Here is an 8,201-nt window from a genome sequence, read left to right on the forward strand (position 1 = left end):
TACTGGTGGAGATTTTTTGGGATGAATCAGTTCCTGTTTGTGACCAAAGGTGCTAGTAATTACTGAGGAATATCCCAGATGCAAAACCCTGTTGTTTATGAGAGAGCTGATGACTGGTACTGGCCTGAGTACAGGCATTTTACCCTCCCAAAATCTGCCACTTGGTAGGAGGAAGCTGTAATTCAAGACATGAAGGTAAGCTACAAACAGGGAAAAGGCAGTGTGGGTTCACTGAAAGGCAGACAGTGCCACACTCATCCAGTGTCTTCCTTTGACAAGACAGATGACATTCCCAGCAGATTTGCTCTGTTATGGTTTCAATAAAGCACCTACCATGGTGCCACACAAGGAGCAGCAATTAAGAGAGGAGCTATATGAGAGCTGTGACCTGCCAGAGCTAAAGGGCAATGAGACACAGGCTGCTGAGATGGGGGAAGCACAAAACCACAGGGCAGTCACCTGAAAGTCTCGTAAAGGATTGGTCTTTAATTAGGGGTTGCACATTCCAGCAGTGTGGGAAGGCCACTGCCAGTGTCATCGAAAACTCCAGACTGAGATTTGTTAAGATGGGAGGTAGGCAAGGATTTGGAACTGACCAACAGAGGCATCTGCAGTGCCACCACTTCTTGCACCACCTGTGCTGGGCAGAGCATCAGTGAATGTTACTGCACTGTCAGACCACTGCAGACATTCTGTGTGTTGGCCCAAACACCTTTTCCACTTTGGATAGCACAAAAGCTTCCAGCTTCATCAGCATGGGAAGATACCAGTGAGCCCAGAGCTGACAGCACTGCTGGCTGCAAAGATCTCACAACCCTGGCTTGCCCAACAGGTGTGTCTTGGAAGATGGAGAAGGACCTACTGTCTTTGAAAGCTGGGAATGCTCAGGTGATCACATAGGGCATTACATGGTCACATCATAAATACAGAGAACCAAAGAAGGCCCAAGGGGTTTAAATGTGCGTGTGCTATACACAATGTGCAGAAATTGAGGTTTTACATTAATAAATTGCATTTCCCCTCATGTATGTCACAGTACTAAGGACAGGAAAGAGTAAGAAGGAAAAAAACCACATTGGCTGTGAGGCAAAGGAGTGGGTTTTTTCTTCTTAATGTAATCTCCAGTTAATATAGTTGTCGATTGCAGGATAGCTAACGCAAATAAAAGCCAGACAAATGTTTTATTTAAACAAATTATATCTTTTGGTGGAATAGCGGAGAAAGAAACAGACGTTTTATGTACTGGAGAGGATCTAGCATCTTCCACTCACCAGCAATAATAAGTGTAGCTCATACTCTATAAGTAAGAGCTCCCCTTTGCAGTGTCACCATCTGTTTCATATTTCCACTTTTCCCCTGGGACACCCCATTATGTCCTACCAGCTGGACACAATAGAGTCCCAAAAGACAGCAGGCAGTGCTCTGCTGTGCCTGGTTCTGCAGTGTGTGTGTATGTATTTACTTACAGACTGCTCAGTATCTACTTATTGGTAGACCAAACTGTACCAAGAATAGCCGACTCCATTAAATGACTTGTCCCTCTAAAGAGATATTCATTCATGTCTTTTTCCATCTCCCAGCAAATGATTTTCATGGACATACAGAAATTTCATATCTTTGAGACTGCTAGTCTTCCATCCAACCTGCCTAGCAGGTCCAGAAATTACTAGTAGGCGACAGACAGTATGATCACATGCACTATCTTTCTTAGCAAACCAGCCTAAAAATAAATCATCTCAACAGAAATCCAAGGTTGCCCATCTCCTGTTGAGTGCTTTTGAAATTCTGCTGGGCTTGTTATTTTCAGATCCTAAGCAGAAGCATGGGTGATAAATGCCTTTCTTTATCTAACATGGATATTCACATGTTTAAGTAGCAATATTTCTCCTATCATCGGTCCCTTTCAGGTTGTCATTTACATTTGCCTCTGTTCTTGGGTGGCAACTTGTCTAACATTTATTTCTTCATCATTTCCAAAGCAGATCACTGAAATCTGCTCTAGCTGGAGTTGAATATAAAGGGCATCCCTTTGAGGCCCTGTCTTGTGTGGGATAGAGCAGCCTATCTTTTGTGGGTCATATTGGATAACACATGCTACCACAAACACAAATGAAACACAGAATCAGTAGCCAAATCCTGTACAGTCAAATCTAGTTTTGAAATAAGGAAATTTTCTGGCTGCAAGGTTTTATTTCTTTTTTTAACTGTTAATTAATGGACCCAGAACAGTCACCTACATCAACACTTTCTGTTGACTTAGAGAGGTATTTTGGTCACAAAGTAAAATTGCACCTACATTTAGCTGACCTGTTCTTCAGCTAATCTGGCAAATTACACAGCCTTCACCCACTTCTAAAATAGTTACTATCTTGTATCAGTGACCTGAAACTTTTGGTAGAAAATGTGCATGTTTATATACAATTTACATACAGTACTCCTGACCCAGAGGGCCAGCAGTGTTCATTAGCCAGCTGGAACAGAAGATATTTCCCATTAGACCCTCAAGTCCTCTTTTTCTGAGCATCTTGCACTCAGACATTCCTTTGCTTGCTGTGCTCTGGGTTGTTTGCAGCCCTTCAGGCTGTCCATGCCCTACCTGAAGAGGTCACCCAAGCTCATTTGTAAGGCACAGGCATCTCTTGTGCTGCCCTAAAGCTGCACTAACAAAGCCTTGTCTGAAGCAGTATTCAGTGCTGACACACCTCTGGGAGTAAGAGGTGAGACACAGAAACAGGTCAGGAGGAAGCAAGAAAGCATGGCAGACAGGTCCCACAAACAGCCTCAGACAGGAAAGCCTGTGAGAAAGACACTTGCTTTGCGCAGAGAAAAAGCAAAAGAGGAAGCACATCCACCAACAGGCAAATGATACAACAAAGACAGCACCGGTCAAGCGGCTCCTTTTTTTCCAACAAAGGACAAAAAGAAGCCACCTAAACTTGGAAGAAACAGCCTGAAACTAGAGTTGAGAGCATTTTCTCTAGTGAAAATGAGCAACCAGAGGAGAAAGGCTGGCCAGAGAGAATATCTTTGGAACAAGGATGTTCTGGATGTTTTTAGGGATGGGACAGATGAACACCTACTCCGGCTAGCTGAGGCACAATTGACCCTTAGGTATTGCAGAGAACTAAATAAAAGAATCTTTGGTGAGATCAAACTCTATATTCCCTCAGTTCGTGTTGCTTCATCTTTTCTATCCTAGGGAAGAAACAAATACAGAAAGTTGGATGAGCCATCATTTGTGTACAGGTATAGCATAGTACTGCCATGCGTGAAAGCCTGAGCCCGGCTAGCCCACAGCAAGGCACCTCGGCAGCCTCGGTGTGGCAGCCACGTGGCCGCTCAGCGCTGGCTCGCGGCAGGAGGCAGGCAGGGCGTGTGACTTCTTAAAGCGCTCTCCCTCGCGTCGATGGCGGGGACTGCAGCACCTTGTTAGACAGGCAAGACAAACGCAGCAGCGAAGCACGGGCATGAAGAAAGGCAAGGAGGCAGCCAGGTCTCAGCAGCACGACCCAGGCTTATTCATGAAAGGAGCATGGCTGCCGAGACCTACCTCAGGGCGGGACCTTGCACACGGTGATAAAAGCTTCCAGAGGGGCGGAGCAAGCCACCCCCTGGCCAGTGACATAACAGAACTGAGTGATTGATATGACGTAGTAACAAATAGAAGGCTTGTTGGGGAGGGACAGCAACTCCTGCTCCAATCACCTTCCGCCCCGGGTAGAAGATTCTAGGGATGGGGTGTGGGCAAAGAGTGATGGACAGGGAGGTTACCGGGGAAACATGGGAGGGGTTTACAAAGAAGGCATGGCAACTAAGGCGGGGACTAAAGACTGACATAATAATTGATACAAAATGGCGGGAGTTCCCTGGGCAACCGGGGGATTGACACATAACTGTAGAAGGGGAGAAGGCGGGGAGAGAGCCCAAGGCGGAAACCATTTTAACATAACATGAAGGGAACAGAACATGCCAACCTTAACATTAGAATTATGACTTTTATAATAAACTAAACTATGAACTGAAGAGCGGTCACACCGCAACAGCATAGTCCTTTCATTCTGAATTTCTAAGGACTGAAAATAAAAGGAAAAGAAAAGAAGGCAATGCAGAGAACTAAAAGAGGCCTGAGAAACAGGGATAAAATCTTTAAGATATGGAATGACAACACATTCTAGTAATTAAAGAATAAATGGAAAGAAATTATTTATGTAAGAACCTTGTTCATCCGACACTAGATGGCTCTGCAACCCCAAGGAAGGCTTGCCTTGCTGGCTATCACTCCTTTCACTCGGAGAAATAAAAGCAGCAAAGGGAAGCAATGGTGGTGAGAATGCTTCCAGTCTTTCTTTACAATAAAGAGTAGCAACAGGGCAGCTGCAGATCTTCTAGATTAAGGAATTCAATTATGTCAATCTATTTTGATTGTGTATGCTTTGTGCTTCATAACAGCCTTTAAAATACTTTATTTAAGGTTATTTGACGCAGTGCATAAAAGTATACATTGCATTGCTACATAAGCAATATAAAGCTGGATTACTTCAAGTATGTGAGAAAACAGGGTTTAACTACTTAGACTCCTAACATAAGGATATGGACCTGCTGGAGCAATCCCAGAGGAGGCCACAAAGATGAACAGAGAACTGGAGCACATCTCTATTAAGGCAGACTGAGAGAGTTGGGGTTATTCATCCTGGAGAGAAGATTCCAAAAAGATCCTATAGTAGCCTTCCTGTACTTAAAGGGAGCCTACAGGAAAAATGGAGAGGGACATTTGTCAAGAACGTGTAGGAGTAAGACAAGGGGTAATGGCTTCAAATAGAAAAAAGGGAAGCTTAGATTAGATACTAGAGAGAAGTTCACTGTGAGGGTGGTGATTCGCTGGCACAGATTGCTCAGAGATGATGTGGATGCCCCATCCATGGAAGTGTTCAAGGGCAGGGCAGCCTCATCTAGTGGAAAATGTCCCTTACCACAGCAGGGGCGTTGGATGATTTTTAAAAGCCCCTTCTAATGCAAACTGTTCTGTGATTCTGTGACTTTATGACCATGTGGATCTTATAGAATGGTTCCTTATAGTACTGGCACATTGAAACATTTTAGTAAGAATCAGTAATTTAATATCAGGTGTGGCCAATTTTACAGAAGGACAGTGAGTAAGCAGTGAGTAGTACAAGAACACTAGGAGATCTGAAAGCAGTTTGGGTTTAGGGAACTTAAAAACCTGTTTTTGATAAAAAAGTTTTTAAAAAGCAATGCAAAATAAACATGTTAATTACAAAATAAATATGTTAATTACAAAATATTTATATGCTTTTTCTTAGTAAGTTTTTTATTATATCAGAGTTGTAGAAGAAGATCCACTGAAGTCAGAGTTTTCTATAATATGCTATAAAGCATCAGTACTCACAAAAAGCATTAGCAGGAAGGTAATTTAGTTTATAAGGATTTGGTTTCACTTGGCACAGAGTCTGTCCTTCTTATTTTAGCATGCTATATTAAGCTACCAAAAAAATTCCTTAGAATTTTGTCACTTTGAGCTTATCTTTCTGTATTTTTGTTGGTCTCCTAGTAGGGAACTACACCTTTATCAATCCATCCAAACCACTGTTGCTGGGGAAGGTCACCTTCCTTTTCTTCTATTCTTCCTTTATCACTTCACTCTGAAAGCTGTCACTGGCTTCCTGTCAATTGATGCATCATATTTATATCTTCATTTTCTAATTTTTAGGGGTTTATCTACTGTTTTCTCTATGCATCCAAGTTATGAAGAGAAATTACACAACCTTGCATAAATGGCTTATTTTTAGAAGCTTGTTTAAGCTCATAATGCAAATATTTGCTAATAACATGAATTACATGCATGAGTGGTGCCTGAACATGGGGTTTTTTAATATTGTGACTTACAAACCAAAGTTGTTTCATTACACTCCTTTGGCATCTGGTTGAGAGAGAAACATTTCTTCAGACTGTGAGGCTTGAAATCTCTATGATAACCATATCCAAGTGGAGTTTATCTTAGTTTTACTCTTATTACCTGTTGCATTCTGAAATATCGATTAGTAATGACTTAATTAAAAAAGACTTTTGATGCTGTGTATTAGAGTGAAGAAATGCGAAACAAAAGTCCAGGAGGAACCTCTGTGAAGAAGGTGTTTCTGAGAGGGCAGAAGGCACTGGAGGTGAGGCAGGAGATGAGTGTCTGTGATGGTATGAGACTGTTTTGACTTCTCCAGAGTTCCTTCACACATCTGAGTATGTACATTTGAGTGTACAGACTCAAAGGCCAGTGCCTTTTTTCCATGGGCTGAACACAACTCAACAGACAAGAGGAAGGAAAGGCCCTGCTTTACTGCCTTGAGCTCAGATGGTTCAGTATCCTGGAGTACCATAGTAATTGTTGTGCATGAAAAATAATCCTGATCTGTAGCAGCCCCAGAAGTTCAGTGCAAAGTCTGAAGGCAAAGGAGAGGGAGAAGCAGCAGAGACCATTTCTTCCTGTGCAAGGCAGAGATAAGGGCAATGTACAGGTCTGTGGTCACATTTTATGAGAGATATTGCAGCTCATGAGAAAAGTGCAGAAGAGGGAGAATAGAAAAATGAAAAGTGGTTTGATTACACTGAATTTACCTTCACAAGGAAAAAAATTAAGGTCCAGAGACAGAGCAAGAGCTGGCAGCTGGAAGCAAAAGCCATACGTGTCTGATCTCCGTGCTTGATCAAGGGCAATTCTCTGGTGAATTCTCTGCCTCTTGTTAACTCCATATAAGTGCTGGACCTCTTCCAGAAACTGCTGAGGCAAGAGCACTCTCAGGAGAATAAATGGTCATGCAGAAAGAATGGAGATGAACATGCTTCATGACAGATCCTTGTTTGTCTGGGCTGTGCCAAGGGATACTGTGGGTGACAGGGAGAACCCCAGCAGTCCCCAGAGGCAGGTGGCACATCCTATCCCACCTGCATGGGTGCACAAGTCCTCACATTGGTCATCCCCTGCCTCCATCCAAACACCACTCAGGGATTGGTCATCCCCTGCCTCCATCCAAACACCACTCAGCTCTCATACATGTATCAAACCATTACAGTGAAATAATGACCCTCTCTGGATGAGCAGGAAAGCCAGGCTGTTTACAAAAGAGTTGTGGAAGGTCCTTGAGGGGTCCCAGCCCCTGCCTCCCACAGAGCAGGCAGGAGAGCCAGCTGGATAGAGGTGGCATGTGTGACAAGAGCCTGAGCTGGTGTGTGTGGTGCTGGCCCTCTCCCTGCTGCTGGCACAGAGCGCAGCGGTCCTCACTCCGTGTGCTGAAGGAGCCTGCAGCCTAACAGGAAAGGGAGCCTCTCCCACAGTCTGCACTAGCTCGTTTAAAATGTTCTTGTGAGTATGTAGAAATTGTTACTAACTGGGTTTTTTCTCCTCTTGGGCTTTTTTCAATAAAAACTCTCCAGCAACTCTGCATTTGAGAGCTGAGCCAGCAGCAGGTCCAACTGAAATGGCCAGGACAAACCTCATTCTGTGCTGAGAGCTGAGGGAAAAGAAACGCAGCAGGTTTGTTCCGAGCCAGGCTGTTCAAATAAGCTGCATGAGCTTTCACACTTTATGCTATTTGTTATGATGTTTTCCAAAATGAACCACAGATGTTGTACTTTGCTGAGTTTTTTATCCCTGGTTGAGTCACCTATTATCCAGGCCACATCTGGGCAGCTCAAACAGGAGTCTCAACGAAGAAGTCTCAGAAAGAAAGTCAATACTTTATTTGACTTTTAGGTAATCCTCTGCACTTACCTAAAAACATAATGAAATAAACATAGTTTCTACTAATGACATGGTGTAAAATATTGGGAACAATGAATCTTATTCAAACTGCTGGTGTTTCCCATCACTTAAATTGAATCAATGAGGATGAGTTAGGATTAAATTTTGTCTTTAGCTTGCAGCTTTTCTTTAAATTTTTTCCTCTAATTACAACATGGGAGTAGAGGAGATTGAAAAGTTTCTGAGAAACCTTATATCTTAACTGTATATCTTCAGCCCTCTTGAGCAAATGGGATCCAATGAAGCAAATCAAACTGGAAATATGATGAAAAATGTTAATATGGTGGCAAATGGCCAAGATCATCTTCTGAAAAATGCCAACTGTCACAGCACGGCGTAGAAAAAGCCCTCACTTCTCCTTTTGAAAAAAAAATCATATATCATCTAACAA

Source organism: Camarhynchus parvulus, chromosome 4 (assembly GCF_901933205.1).
Source record: "Camarhynchus parvulus chromosome 4, STF_HiC, whole genome shotgun sequence".
In the NCBI taxonomy this organism is placed as follows: domain Eukaryota; kingdom Metazoa; phylum Chordata; class Aves; order Passeriformes; family Thraupidae; genus Camarhynchus; species Camarhynchus parvulus.